This window comes from Protopterus annectens, chromosome 5.part1 (assembly GCF_019279795.1).
Source record: "Protopterus annectens isolate FY-2018-M chromosome 5.part1, PAN1.0, whole genome shotgun sequence".
In the NCBI taxonomy this organism is placed as follows: domain Eukaryota; kingdom Metazoa; phylum Chordata; order Ceratodontiformes; family Protopteridae; genus Protopterus; species Protopterus annectens.
The window spans coordinates 532,040,699-532,056,199 of NC_056736.1; the positions used below are offsets into that span (position 1 = coordinate 532,040,699).

The 15,501-nt window shown below is 45.8% G+C and overlaps 1 protein-coding gene across 2 annotated transcripts in view; it reads left to right on the plus strand.

Annotated features, from left to right (window-relative positions):
* ZDHHC23 (zinc finger DHHC-type palmitoyltransferase 23) overlaps positions 1–15,501 on the plus strand; it is a 543,478-nt gene that overhangs the window by 146,745 nt on the left and 381,232 nt on the right. The window lies entirely within an intron of this gene.

Consider the following 15,501-nt stretch of genomic DNA (forward strand, 5'->3'; position numbering starts at 1 on the left):
GTAAACTGTGTTCTCTATTATCTTTAATTGTGTTTATGATGTACATTTTATGCATTTGCATTTCCTGACTGTATGAATTTTATACATATATTTTACCTTTAACATTATGTAACCTTTATTGTATCGTATTGCTTATGGAGCTTTTCTCCCCGGGCCTCCACTGAAAATGGGCACGTTCTGGCCCAGTGGACTTCCCCGGTAATCAAACTGAAAAATGAAATAAATTAAAAAACAAGTACCACTTGCACATCAACGTCCTGGAGATGAGAGTGGTGCTTCTAGTATTGCGATCTCTTCAAGACTCTCTCCCTGCTGGGACTATTGCAGTACAGACGGATAATATGTCAGTTGTTTGGTACATCAACAAACAGGGCGTAACCAGGTCTTATTCCTTGTGCCGAGAGGCCCTCAGACTGTGGCAATGGGCGATTTCCTCCCAATGTTTTCTGACAGCAACGTATATCCCTGGGACATCCAACGTAATAGCAGACAGGCTCAGCAGGGCTATCCTAATGTCTCACGGGTGGTCTCTGAAACAGGAAATTGTGGATCTTATTTTCCGCAAATGGGGCCAACCTTGCTGCAATCTCTTTGCCTCTCCCCTCAACAACAAATGCAGCAACTACTTCTCCCGTGTTCCTCCTCCAGGTCAGACTCCCAAGGATGCTCTAGTCCACGATTGGCCTCAGGGACTCCTTTATGCATTTCCCCCAATTCCAAAAGTTATTCAGGAAGCAAAATTGTTGGGTTACAAAATGATCCTCATTGCCCCCTATTGGCCTCGGCAGATTTGGTTTCCGTTCCTTCACTCCCACCTTCTAGCCAGCTTTGGATTCTGGACCCAGTACTGGACCTATTGGTTCATCAATCAGGCGGGCTACATCAATCTCTTCAGTCTCTTCAATCTCTCAAGTTCACTGCTTGATTACTCCTCTTCCAATCCTAGCCAGGCTTCCCAATATTTCCCCAGCAGTGCGTGAGATTATTGATGTGAAGTTGTTAAATCTCGCCATTTATTCTCACTGATGGGTTCGGAGCTGATCCTTGGCTCTGACACGGCCAATAGCAAAGCTCAAGGTTTGCCAGTAGCTCGAGACCAAGCCCCTTATCCCACAATGTACTGCTGGAATTACCTCTGATCTAGTTTGCCACGGCAAGAGAGAGATCTCTGTGATCCAGCTAGCTCGGACCATTTGTGAGAAAAAAACAGCATGTTTTGATAAAAAAAACTTTCTTTTTGTATTAGATATTTACATATAGATAGTGGTATGTTAGTGTTTAAAATTTTAAGAGAATCTGTAGATGTTCTTCATTCCACATTGCTGCAGTCCTAACTATTGGGTAGTCCGCTGTCCAGTCGGCCCGAATACCAAAGTATATGGCTGACGTCGGTCAAGGCGCATTAGACTGACGTCAGTACGTCAGGGTACTAATGCGCATGACCGACGTCATATCCTCAGTCTTTTTTGCCGCATGGTCCGATGCAGAAGCAGTTTTGCGAGTGCAGGTTGGCGTTCTGAAAGTTTCTGAAGTCAGAGTTTCAGACCGAATCAAAGTTGGCTAAGTACCCGTTGGGGAATATTTTGGTTTTTCTTGCCTCAGTATTTAACCGGATGTCAGAAAAAGTGAATAACTGTATTTCTTGTGGGAAACAGATACCTCATAGGGATTACCATACTTTGTGTATACCTTGTTTAGGGCCTGAGCACGACGTTGTTGGTTGCCGCTCTTGTGCTAGATTTAACAAACGCACTATTAAGAGAAGGTTAGACTGTGCCAGGTTAGTTTTTGGGAAGCGTTGTAATTATAAAATGCCGTCGGATGCTCCGACGCTTCGGCCAAAAAGCGCAAGGACAAAGCAGCAAAGCCTAGAGTGGAGGAACCGACAGTCCCGGATGTCGGTTCTTTAGAAGGCTCAGTGGAGCCGGAGGTTTTGCCAGGAGTTTCTTTGGAGTCTCAGGGAGAGACTTTACTGTTACAGGATGTGTCCTCTCAGGAAGTAGGCCAGGCTGAAGGGGCTTCTCAGGTGGCTGTTCATCCCCTCTTCCTAAGGTGGTTAGGGCCTCCCTTCTGTTTCCAAGGCTTCTTTAAGAGGCAGGCCTAGTTTAGCTTCAGTGGGGGTTTCTCCGAGTGTGTCAGGGTCTTTGCCTAAGAAGCATATGCTAAAAATGGCAGAGGATTTGATTACTATGATTAGAGGTTCTATGCCCCCTCCTGATAAGAGGCCTAGGGTGGAACCTGAGTTTGAGAGTTTTGAGCAATGTTCGGAGGCTTCTGAGTCTTGGCTGAAGACTTGCAGGAGTATCCTCCTTATTCTGATTCTGATGTGGATGATTCTACTCCTTCAGCTTAGCCTCCTGAGGATTTTTCATTTTCAGAGACTCTGCATTCCATGAGGGAGCATTTTAAATTGGAAGGTCAGGATTTCTCTGATTCCAGGAAGAGGCTTAGGGAATTCTTGTTTTACCCCAGCATAGGCCTTTAGCTATACCTCCTGTTCTGAATGTGGTAGAAGATGTTTTTGCAGAGGCTTCCCTGAATCCTGATTCTTTGCCTCCTGCCCCAGTTAAACCGGATAGGTACTATAGGGTGCCTGAGGCTCATAAGTATCTTTTAAGAGTCCTAGGGCAGACCCGAAACTGTCTCTCAGGGGCCTAAAGGTGTGAAGGCTTCTGTTGTTAAAAATCCTGTTCCTCCTGATAGAGGCAAGGGCTTTGGATAGATGGGGAAAGAAAGTGTATACTTCTTCCACTTTAGCCATGAGGGTTGAATTGTCAGTTTCACATGTTAAAATATCAGAATTATCTCCTTTCACAATTGAAGTCTAAGGTGGATGCTCTGGCTGAAGGTATTGAGTGTAAAGAGTTGCAGGATTTAGTTCATGTGTCTGAACAGGTGGGTAAGCATTCCTTGCAGTGTGGTTTTGATGCTGTGCAGGCCTCCTCGAGGGTGGCTGCCACTGGTTCTGTTCTTCGTAGGCACGCCTGGTTGAGAGATCAGAATTTAGCTGAGCATGTTAAGACAAGGATTTTGGATGCTCCTTTACAGTCTGATGTGTTGTTTGGTTCGCCTGTGGAAGCAGTTTTAAAGAAAATGGAGGACAAGGCTAAGTCTATGCAAACTGTTAAGGATTTTTTGCAGGTGCAGCCTCCAAAGTTTAGTAGAAATTGGCCTACTAAGGGATGGACATATCCTGCTTATGATTCCCAGTCTAGGGGTAGGTCTAGACGTGGTAGGGGCAGAGCTCAAGGTTCTTTTAGGCCTAGAACAGGAGTTCACCTGCTCAGACTTCTGGTGAGGGCAGGGGTCAGTCCTTTCGTAAACAGACCCAATGACCTGCCTTTTCAGCTGCCAGTACATTCTCGCCTGGCAGCACCTTTGGGAGGAAGGCTGTCTCTTTTCAAAGAAAATTGGGATTTAATTACCCAAGACAGATGGGTTCTGGATATCATTCACCACGGTTACAGGTTTTATTTCCATACCTTGCCTCCTTTCAAAGGCATGCCAGACATTCCTCCTCTACAAAGACAAGAGGCTCACAAGCAAATTTCTCTGTTGCTCCAAATAGGGGCCATTCAGCCAGTTCCTGTGCCAGAAAGGGGCCTAGGATTTTATTCTCGCCTGTTCCTAGTACCAAGAAGGGAACACGTGGAGACCAATTTTGGATTTATCTATCCTCAACACTTATCTGGACATTCCCAAGTTCAAAATGTTGACGTTACAACAGCTTTTACCTCTGCTGGGCAAAGATCACTGGATGGTAACTTTAGATCTCAAGCTTACCTTCATGTGCCTATCAGACTAAGTTGCAGGAAGTATCTGCTGAGCTGGACATTCTCATTATCAGTTCTCTGCATTGCCCTTTGGCTTATCTACTGCCCAGAGTATTCACAAAGGTTCTGGCTCCAGTGATAGCTTACTTCAGACTAAAAGGAATTCAAATCTATCCTTACTTGGACGACTGCCTGATTCTGGCTCAAGAAAAGGAAGACCTTTTACAGCATTTGGAATATGTGATAGCAGTGCTAAGATGCCTAGGGTATTCTGTGAACGAAATAAAGTCCAGTCTAGTACCCTCTCAAGACATGTGCTTTCTGGGTGTGAGACTGAATACAGCAGCCCAGATGGCCTTTTTAACCCCGGACAAACAAAAGAATCTTTCCAGTTACTTCCATCACCTATCTCTTCAGTCCGGGCTGACTGCAAGGACAGTCCTTCAAGCCTTAGGGTTCATGGCATCTTGTATTCTGGTGCTTCCCAATGCCAAACTGCATATGAGGAAGCTGCAATGGTATCTCAAAAATGTATGGACACAGCACTGCCAGGAATTGGACACTGTCATTCAAATAATACCTTGCATTCAAAAGGAATTTTTGTGGTGGGCTCAGGAATGTCACCTAAACAAGGGACTCTCTGTGACCCGGCCAGAGGCGAGTCAGATTCTAACGACAGATGCCTCAGACATTGCTTGGGGAGCTCATCTAAATGGAAAGTGGATACAAGACAAGTGGCCTGCCAGACTACAGCATCTACATATCAACATGAAAGAGATGTTAGCAGTCCAGTTTGCATTAATGGCTTTCAAGAAGTTACTTCTTCCAGGGCAGGTGTTGATTCTAACAGACAACACAACTGTCATGTGGTACATCAACAAACAAGGGGAACACATTCTTACCGTTGTGCAGGCAAGCAATGATTTTATGGGAGACTGCGCTCAGCTTGCAACTAACTCTTCAGGCAAGGTTTCTGCCAGGAGCACAGAACTCCTTAGCAGATGCGTTAAGCAGACAAATCATGGATCCCCACGAGTGGAAACTGGATCTTCATGTATTTCACAAATTGACAGTGTCATGGGGAACTCCAGACATAGATCTGTTCGCTTCTCCACTAAACCACCAGCTGCCAAAGTTTTGCACAAAGAGGTTTCATCACACAGCTTGGAAAGTGGATGCTCTTTCTTTCAGTTGGAAAAATCTTCATGTGTATGCCTTTCCACCTCTGCCTCTTCTCCCAAAGGTGCTCCTAAAGGTCAGACAAGACAAGCCAAGGATGATTTTAATAGCTCCAGATTGGCCTCGGCAACACTGGTACCCATTACTGAGGAGTCTGGTAAGGAAACCTCCATGGCCTTTACCTTTGATTCCACACCTGTTGTCTCAGAGGACGGTCACCTGCTCAATGTCAAGCTCCACTCTCTTCATCTAACAGCCTGGCATATTCTGTTTTGAAACACAGCAGGTCTCAACTTCCTCAACAAGTTTTAAATGTGATTATGGAAGCCAGAAGACCTAGTACAAGGAAGGTGTACTCAGAAAAATGGAAGAGATTTTTATTTTGGAGTGCAGCAAACAATTTGGAGATTTCTGAGCCTAATTTGAGTGTGGCTCTTCAATATCTTACTGAGTTATTGGACAAAGGTTTGTCTTTCTCTTCCATTAAGATTCATGCTGCAGCAATTTCAGCTCACTATGATTGTGATCCACCATTGTCTTCATCCTTTGTTCAAGCAATTTCTTAGAGGGGCAAAGAATATAAGACCCCCACGTAGAGCTCCTACTCCTGCTTGGGATCTCAATTTTGTGTTGGAGAAACTTACTCTACAACCTTTTGAGCCTGCGGCTACTGCTGACTTGAAATACTTGTCATGGAAGACTGCTTTTTTGTTGGCCATTACTTCTGCAAGAAGGGTTTCTGAGTTGCAGGCCCTTATGGCGGTTGAGCCTTTTGATTTTTCATAAGGATAGGGTATCATTACGTACTAATCCTTCCTTTATGCCTAAGGTGGTTTCTAGTGTGGCGTTAAACCAAACTATTCATTTGCCTACTTTTTATGCAGATCCCCAAAATAAAGGGAAAAGATTTTGCACACTTTAGATGTGCACAGGCAATTGCGTTATTATTTAAGCAGGACTAAGGATTTTAGGCAGTCTCAGCAGTTGTTTGTTTCTTTTGCTTTGAGTTCGCAGGGCAAGCCTGTGTCAAAACAAACTATTTCTAGGTGGATTGGGTTTTGCATTGCATTTTGTTATTCCCATCATGGCAAGGAGATTCCAGCTGGGATTAGGCCTCATTCCACTAGGGCTACTGCCACTTCAACAGCATTTCTAAGGGCGGTGGCAACTAAGGATATTTTGGAGGCAGCTACTTGGAGTTCAGTGCATACTTTCTCTAAGCATCATCACCTTCCTCTCTACTCTAAGTCTAGGGCTGGTTTTGCCACAGCTATTTTGCAAGGCATGTTGTCAGCTCCTGTTTCCTTATGATTTGCCAGCCTCCCTTACCTCTGCTTTGGGATTCTACCCAATAGTTAGGACTGCAGCAATGTGGAATGAAGAACATAGTACAGTTTTGTACCTACCATAAATGTAGATGTTCGAGGATCCACATTGCTGCAGTCCAATTTACCCTCCCTCCTTCCCTCTGTGTTTAGGGGTGGTTGTGTAGGTGAGGTTATATTCTGGTACTTTTGTATATATTGTACATATTTTTGGTGCAGGTATGTTTGGAGTTTTTGGTATTGGCCTTGTCTTTTAGGGTCTTCTGACATCTGGGGCAAGAAAAGACTGAGGATATGACGTCGGTCATGCGCATACATTAGTACCCTGGCGTACTGGCGTCGCGTCTAATGACCCGGCGTCAAGCGTCAATATATTGGTTGGTGGCCGACTGGACAGCGACTACCCAATAGTTAGGACTGCAGCAATCCTTACATGTAGATAGTGGTATGTTAGTGTTTAAAATTTTAAGAGAATCTGTAGTTTCGGATAGTTAGTGCCCTGTTGGCTTAGTTGTTTTGTGTGGGCCTTTTAGCCCTATTTAGAGTTATTAATCTCTTTTTTTCTAATAGTCAGGGTTTTTCTCTGTGGACCTCTCTAGCTCTGTATTTGTAAAACATAGTTAATTGTTATAGATAGTGCCCAGGTTGGGCTTAGTTGCTTTGTAGGTCTTTACAAGGAAAGTAAGGACTTTACTGTATTAGTCAGTCAGTATACTGGTTTGTTTTACCTTTACTATACTGGATGACAAGGAAAAGTCCCATCCTAAATCGGGATTCAAGAAATGCCCAGATTGTGGGCAGAAAATGTCCATCACTGACGGACACATTCAATGTGTCTACTGTCTGGGGGCTAAACACCTCCAAGACACTTGCAGCATTTGCCATTCTTTTTCTTCAAGAGTCCTCTTGGAGAGAAGGAGGAAGCTAATAGACAGGGGATTACTGCAGCATTCCCTTTCTGAGGTGTTGAGTAGCCATGAGGGTACTAGCACGTCCTCCAAATCCACAAAATCTTCAGAACCCAAAGTGGTAAAGACAAAAACTTCAGAGGGAGGGTCATCGGTTCCACAGACTTCGGAACCGAGTGTGCCTTTGATTCGGAGCCAGCTCTCAGTATTGGAGCCGGTCTCTGAGGTTCCCTCTTTTCCTCTGCTCCAGTCAGCACCTTCGGTGCATTCATATAAGTTCTCAGTCAGCCTTTCAGATTTGGACATGGATCGGCTAGTGCAGAAGCTTTTACAGGCACCAGGACTTGCCAAATTGTTGTCAGCCCCGACCAGCTCGTCTGTGCCGAAGCCCATGGAACTGGATTTGTCTACTCATCCTCTGAGCCTTACTGGACACTCGGAACCAAAGGAAACCGAGCTGATGAATGTCGAACCCTTGGAGCTGATACCCGCACCGGTGTTATCAGCTCCATCTACTTGGATTACCTCGGCGCCGACCGAGGACTCTAGGAGCCGCCACTCTCCCATCGGGTCCGGGGAGGATAGTCGGACCAATTTGTCAGTGCCGACTCTTCCTCTTGGAGCTTCGGCTCGGATGAGCTTGGTTTCCTACCTCGGGCTCTGAGCCCATAGTTTCAGTGTGGGAGGATCGGATGGTACTTTCGAGCCCTTCTACTCCTTCTTGTCGGAGCCATGGTGCCTTTGATGCTATGAGGATAGTCTTGTCTCCAAAGACAATGTCAGCATCAGTTCGGCCTTCCCTCTTCCCTCAAGCTCCTGTGTCTGCTTCTTTGTCTACCGGTCCCCCTAAGCATAGAGACCCTGAGCCTCAAGTACCTCCACAGGGCATCCCCTGCTCTTCTGAGACCTCCCCAGATCCTCCCACTGAGGAGGTGCCCAGGAAGAGACTGTGCAAGAAGAGGCACTTAGACTCCCCACAGGAGTCTTTGACATTTGACACGGACTTGGATGAGTCAGAAGGGTCCCCTCAATCCTCCTCTGAGGATATCTCCTTTGCAGAGATGCTAGAGATCCTTAGTCAGAGGGGCGATTGGCAGTCCAAGACCCCTACTGAAGACGAGTCTGTGCTCTTGAAGGCTTTTGGGTCTCAACCTTCCACTTCTTGGGTGTCTCCCCCTTACAATGAGCTCATGGAAATGATCTCTCGTAAGGCGTGGGAGTCACCAGAAGCCATGGAACCTGTTCCTCGCAAGCCAAATAAATTCATTTCTGCCCCAGTGGACAAGCCATTTTTGACAAAGGGAGTGCCTGTTGATGCCATGGTGGTAGCTGCAGCCACCAAAAAGGAAGTGTCTGAGACATCCGCATCTATCCATCTTCCTAACAGAGATTCTTGGGTCATGGATAGATATGGGAAATGCATGTTTAGTTCAGTGACTTTTTCTCTGTGATCACTGAACTACTTAACCCATTTTACGAGACTACAAAGAGATCTGAAAGAGATAGGAGATACTCTCCAGGGTACAGTAGCTGCAGGGGTGGCCGACAAAGTCAACACCCAGCTTGCTACCCTAAACTCAGTGGTAAACTCGTCCATGCGTCTAATATCCTATGCAGCTGATGGTTCGAGTAGAGCCGCCAGTTCGGGCATTGCTCTTCGAAGACAAGCCTGGATGCATCTCTGTTCCTTTGCGGAACCCTTTAAGTCTTGTTTTATCAACACCCCATTCGATGGCTTATCACTGTTTGGGCCTAAAGTAAAGGAAACTTTAACCAGGTTTGAGCAGGAAGGCAAGACCTTATCTGCCGTTGGAGTCCGTTTTTCTACCCCTACTCGGCCCTGCCCCAAGGGCCCTAGGGGAGGGCAAATGTGGTTCCGAAAAGCACAGGGAGCCTTTCAGGACACACGTGGAGAAACCCCTTCTAGAGGCAGAGGAGGGGGTTATAATGGAAGATGCCGCCCCCACGGCAGAGGGGGTCTGCAGCAACAGCGTGACAGGGGTCAGTTCTCCAGTCAACCTTACCAGCGCCCCTGAAAGGGGGCCTGGCTGTTCTGCTCTGGAGGCAGTTGGGGGTCGGTTGTCTTTGTACCCAGAAGCCTGGCTAAACATAACATCAGATACATGGGTACAAAGCATCATTTCCAGAGGATATTTCATACCATTCTCTACTCCTCCCATTCCTGTAAACAGAATCCCAGATGTTCCACCCAGTCTCAGGGAACAAGCAATTGTAGAGGTCCACAGATTGCTAGAAAAAGTGTCATCCAACCAGTCCCAGCAGACCAAGTTGGATTCGGAACTTACTCGAGATTCTTTTTGGTACCAAAGAAAACAGGGGACTGGAGACCTATCTTGGATCTCAGCAGACTCAACCAGTTCGTAAAGAAAGAGAAGTTCCGAATGGTCACGCTTCAGTCCACTCTTCCCTTCCTAGGGAAAGGTGATTGGATGTGCTCCATAGATCTCAAGGATGCGTACTATCACATAGAGATGAACAGACACTCCAGAGATCACCTGCGTTTCCGGCTGGGAGCCAATCATTACCAGTTTCGAGCCCTGCTCTTTCGTCTCACTACAGCCCCCAGAGTGTTCACCAAATGCATGGCAGTGGTCACTGCTCACCTGAGACGTCTAGAATTCCAGGTGTTTCCATACCTATATGATTGGCTCCTCACTGTTACCACCAGGCATCAATTGATTCAGGCAACACAATACACTCTGACACTCTGCCATCAATTAGGCATTACAATCAACTTCGAAAAGTCTGCCTTAACGCCATCGCAGCATACCGTTTTTATAGGAGCTAAGTTAGATACCTCAACTACCACTCTACGTCTTCCAATCAAAAGAGTCTCACTTCTCCGCCAACACGTCAGCCCACTGGTGTCAAAGAACAAAGCTACAGTAGCAGAGGTCTTGAAGGTGCTAGGTTTGATGGCGGCAGCAATCCTGGCTATACCACTCACAAGGATGCATATGCGAATTCTTCAATGGCTCCTCTTTGCTCAGTGGTCTTACCAGAAACTACCGATGCACCACATGATTCTCATCACGGATTCTTGCAAGGGAGACCTTCGGTGGTGGTTGACGTCTCTTCGTGTCACAATCGGAAGACCCTTTGTCCCCCCCCCCTCAGTAGCCACTGTGACCACGGACGCTTCCCTGATAGAGTGGGGGGGGGGGCATTTTCAGGGAAAGACTGCCCAAGGCACATGGACAGATTAAGAATCACATCTGCACATCAATGTTCTAGAGTTGAGAGCTGTACTTCTGGCATTGCGTTGCAGTACTTTCAGGACTCTCTCCCTCTCGGAACTATTGCAGTTCAGATGGACAACATGTCAGTAGTCTGGTACTTGAACAAGCAAGGCGGAACCAAGTCTTACCCCCTTTGTCGAGAAGTCCTCAGGGTCTGGCAATGGGCCGTATCGTCTCAGCGTTTTCTGTTAGCAATGCACATCCCAGGGAAATCCAACGTGATAGTGGACAAGCTAAGCAGGGCAATATTGCTCCCTCACGAGTGGTCTCTCAAACAGGTTGCGGAGTTAATTTTCCACAAATGGGGCCAGCCTTGCCGCAACCTCTTTGCCAGCCACATCAATTCAAAATGCAGAAGCTACTTTGCCCTAATACCACCTCCCGGTCATCCCCCGAGAGATGCACTTTTACATGATTGGCCCCCGGGTCTGCTTTATGCATTCCCACCCTTCCCATTGATACCCAGATTTTTACAGAAAGCAAAAAATCGCTGGGAAGAACTGTTATCCTCATAGCCCCCTACTGGCCTCGACAGATTTAGTTCCCGTTTCTCCACCATCATCTGTTGGAAGATCCATGGATCCTGGACCCAGTTCCGGACCTTCTGACGCACCCGTCAGGGGACCTCCATCCTTCACTGCAGTCCCTGTAACTGACTGCTTGCCTAATCCACTTCCCCTAATTGCCAGGCTTCATTCAATTTCAGAAGATACAAGACAAATTCTCTTGTCTTCTCACAAGCCATCTACCAGGAAATTATACGTCAGTAAATGGAAAAGGTTCTCAATTTGGGCCAACAAGCAGAAAATTGACCCTTTCCAAGCTCCGCTATCGTCCATTTTAGAATTCTTGACAAAGATTTTTAAGGAAGGGGCAGCAGCTGCTACAGTTCGAGTCCAGTTAGCTGCCATCTCAAATTTTCACCTTGGGTTTGGTGCCTCAAATGTTATGGGCCATAAATTATCTAAGACTTTTCTTAAAGGTGTTCTTCACATGAGACCTATCAAAATTCCCTATTCTTCCTGGAATTTAAACTTTATGCTGTCTCAAATTATTCTTCCTCCTTTTGAACCAGCATCTTCTTGTGATCTCAAATATTTATCCTGGAAAACTATATTTCTTGCTTGTCTGTGGAAGCACTGTGGGGTGAAGCACCTAAAGACCACCCCCTACCATCCCCAGAGTAATGGTCTTGTTGACAGGTTAAACTCTACACTCAAGACGATGCAATGGGCATTTGTAGACCAGTTTAAGGGAGAGTGGGACAAGTATTTGCCCCATCTGTTTGCTTACAGAGAGGTGTCCCAGGAATCCACAGGTTTTTCACCCTTTGAGTTGCTGTATGAGCATAGGGTGAGGGGACCTCTAGATTTGATTCGAGATGAGTGGGAGGGTGTGTGTGTGAATCCCACAAGGAGTCTGTTGCGGCATATGTTGTAAACCTCATGACAAGGCTCACGGAACTCATGGGCTTGGATCTGGAGAACCTGGCAGAAGCCCAACAGCAGAAAAAGGTCTGGTATGACAGGAATGCTCGAGCTAGAGATTATGCTGTAGGGCAGCAGGTAATGTTTCTCATTCTTGTCAGGCACAAGCTGCAGGCAGTTTGGGAGGGACCCTAGAAGGTGGTAAGGAAGGTTAGTGATGTTAACTACATGGTAGAATTGCTAGGCAGGAAGCAGGGGCACAAATTGTACCATGTTACCTTACCATGATAGGAAGGCCTTTGTGCTGAGTATTTTCAGTAGATGGCAGGAGGAGTCTGAGGGGGGATCTTTTGACTGATCTCAGTGAGACTCAAACTGACACTTCAGTGGAAGGGGTAGCAATGTCCCTGTAGCTATCCCTTACCCAGGTTCTAGAAATCTGAGCAGTGTTACAGGAGTTTGGGGTCATGTTCACTGGAAAACCAGGGTGCACCACCATGTGGATACAGGACCCCAAAGGCCTATTGCCTGAGAGAGTCAAACTGACTCTGAAGGAGGTGATGCAGGAAATCCTGAAATTAAGGGTAACCCAGGAGTCCAGTAGTCCTTGGCCCTCCCCAGTGGTGCTGTTACCAAAGAAGGCTGAGAGGAAATTAGTCACACAGAGTCACATGCTTACCCCATGCCTAGGAGAGAGGAAGCCCTAGAGGAGCTGGGTGGGGCTAAGCATCTTACCACTATTGATCTTACCAAGGGTTACTGGCAGGTTCACTTAACTCCCAGTGCTAGAGAGAGGTCAGCCTTTGTGACGCCTTTTGACTTGTATAAATTCATGAAGATGCCCTTTGGGATGAAAAATGCCCTAGCGACTTTCCAGAGGCTGGTAGATCGTATCCTAGCAGGAGATTTTGTCATTGCTTACCTAAGTGATATTGCCATCTACAGCCATTTTTGGCAAGAGCACCGTTAGCATGTCAAGGAGGTACTGGGTAGACAACAGAGGCCAGGGTTGACCATTAAGCCCAGCAAATGTCAGGTGGGTATGGCAGAGGTCTCCTATCTGGGCATAGAGCAGGTAGTGGTAAGATCAGGCCAGAACCTGCCAAAGTGGCAGCCATTCAGGCATGGCCTGCCCATGTGTCCAAAAGGCAGGTGAGGGCATTCTTAGGGACAGCAGGGTACTACAGAAAGTTTGTCCTCAATTACAGTACCATAGCTGGCCCCTCACAGGCCTGACAAAGAAAACCAAGCCAGATAAGGTAGTGTGGACCCCAGCATGTATGTGATCAGGTATTCCAGAAGCTTAAAGGAGCTTTGGGAGGACTCCCTGTGTTAACCAGTCCAGTTTACAGCAAATAATTTGGTGTGCAGGTGGATGCTTCAAGCCGTGGGGTGGGGGCTTTACTTAGCCAAGTTTCCTTAGAGGGAGAAGAGCACCCAGTGGTATACCTCAGTTGTAGGCTCCAACCCAGAGAGGAATGCTATGCAGCTGTGGAAAAGAAATGCCTAGCCATAGTATGGGCACTGCAGAAACTTCAGCCTTATCTGTATGGAAGGAAATTCACTGTAGTTACAGACCACAGTCCCTTAACATGGCTACATCGAGCCAGCAAGCAAAATGCCAAGTTACTAAGGTAGAGCCTAAGGTTGCAAGCATATGATTTGACAGTGCAGCGCCGCAGTGGGGTTAGTAATGCAAATGCAGATGGGCTGTCAAGACAGGGAATGGGGTAAGGTATTCTCAGATAGGCTCAACCCTCTCAAGTAACATCTTTCAAGGGTCACTTGAAAAACTAGCTTGAGTTTTCGGGGGAGGGGGGAGAAAAAATAATATGTGATGCACTTGCGCTGGCCCAGTAATCAAGGAGCTTGAATCCTCACCACTGGCAACACTGGGGGATGTACACAATGGGAGGATGACAAGTATACACACACAGTGAAGTGCAATTTCCTGTAAGAGCACACAGAGATCACAGTCAGTCTAGGGCTGGTTTCTCCCTCTTTCTCCAGATTCCCAATAAGACTCCCCACTGGCACAGCTGTAGGGTTGAGATCTCAGCCGAGTGGTTAAACTAAGACCTCCAGCACCCTCTCTTTCCAAACAGTGCTTCATGTCCCTGCCCAAGTAGCTCACACACACGCGCATACACATGCGCGCACACACACACACACACACACACACACACACACACACACACACACACACACACACACACACACACACACACACACACACACACAGCACACAGAGATCACAGTCAGTCTAGGGCTGGTTTCTCCCTCTTTCTCCAGATTTGAGATTTGATTTATATACAAGCACACAACACACACAGCTGGGGAAGGCTGGCACAGATTTACTAGCTGTGCCCTTTTTTATCCAGACTATAAAGTAGTTCTAGCTGCCACCAGACAACTCTTAGTTATCAGCTACTATAAGGCCCTTACAAATGATGTCCAATCCTACTGTGCAATGTTACTATTAATCCAAATGGTAGTTTTGACCAAGATTTGCAAGGGTATTTAGGAGTGGCCTGTACATTGTCGCCAAATACATATGCAAGTACTCTTAAGTGCTTAAATATGTCTCACAAATATCAGCCACAAAGATAGGTTTAAATATATTTAATAATAAATAATAAAAGAACAAGACAATACTCAGTACACAAACATAGTTACTTCTGAATTCAAAATCACAGGAAGTATTTTAAAACATCATTGCAGGACAGTCTCAAATGCAGAATACATCTAAACTAATCTTTACTATATGCCCATTTATATCTAAAAGAGATACTATACCCTAAATCTTACTTACAGAGCCAGGTAGATGGTGATGATGAGTGGATGTTCTTGGTAGGTCCAAGACAAAATGCACAGTCTCTCTCTGAGAGAGTTCCCAAATTAATATCAAACATTACTGTTGGGCCAGCTTGGATGACATCACCCTGTGTCACCTGACTTAATTTCCCAGGCTAAACCGAAACCATATCTCTTAGATCTTTGCTGATCTTGGAAGTCGTAAAATAATAAAACGCTTTTACATTTGAAACCTAGTAATTAGTTTTCTCCAAGAGAATACAAAAAACTTTTAGCTCTAGATATTATGCCTGCTACTGAAATGAAACTGAGAGATAACCTCTTTCATTTATGGCCCAGCTATAAAGTAACTTAACCTCAACTATTCTTAAGTTTTGCAGGTTAATCTTCTTCTGTGTTCCAGCAGGGTACACTGTGGATGCATCTTAGCTGAGTACATAACATACAGTTCTGGATAAATCATATCAATATTCACAAATGCATAGAATTATTTACAAAATTCCAGATAGCTTGTCTGGCAGCGTAATACCAGGGTTCAAGGCAGGCTGAAAAATGCTTGGTCTTCTAAATTCTAAACGGTCTGAACCAGCAGAAGAAAAAATTGAGCAGAGCATAACATTTCTAGCGAACAGTCTTAAATCAATAGGTAAGTCAGTAAAATCATACATTATGAAGGTCTAAAAGATAAACCACGTTGAAGCAATGAAACTTGAAAATCAGTTAGACTGGACTTGACTGCTGCTTCTGATATTGTGTGCCTTCACATTCTGTAAGTTGGTATGGCTTGCCTGTGATTGTGGGGTTTCTGTGGTCTT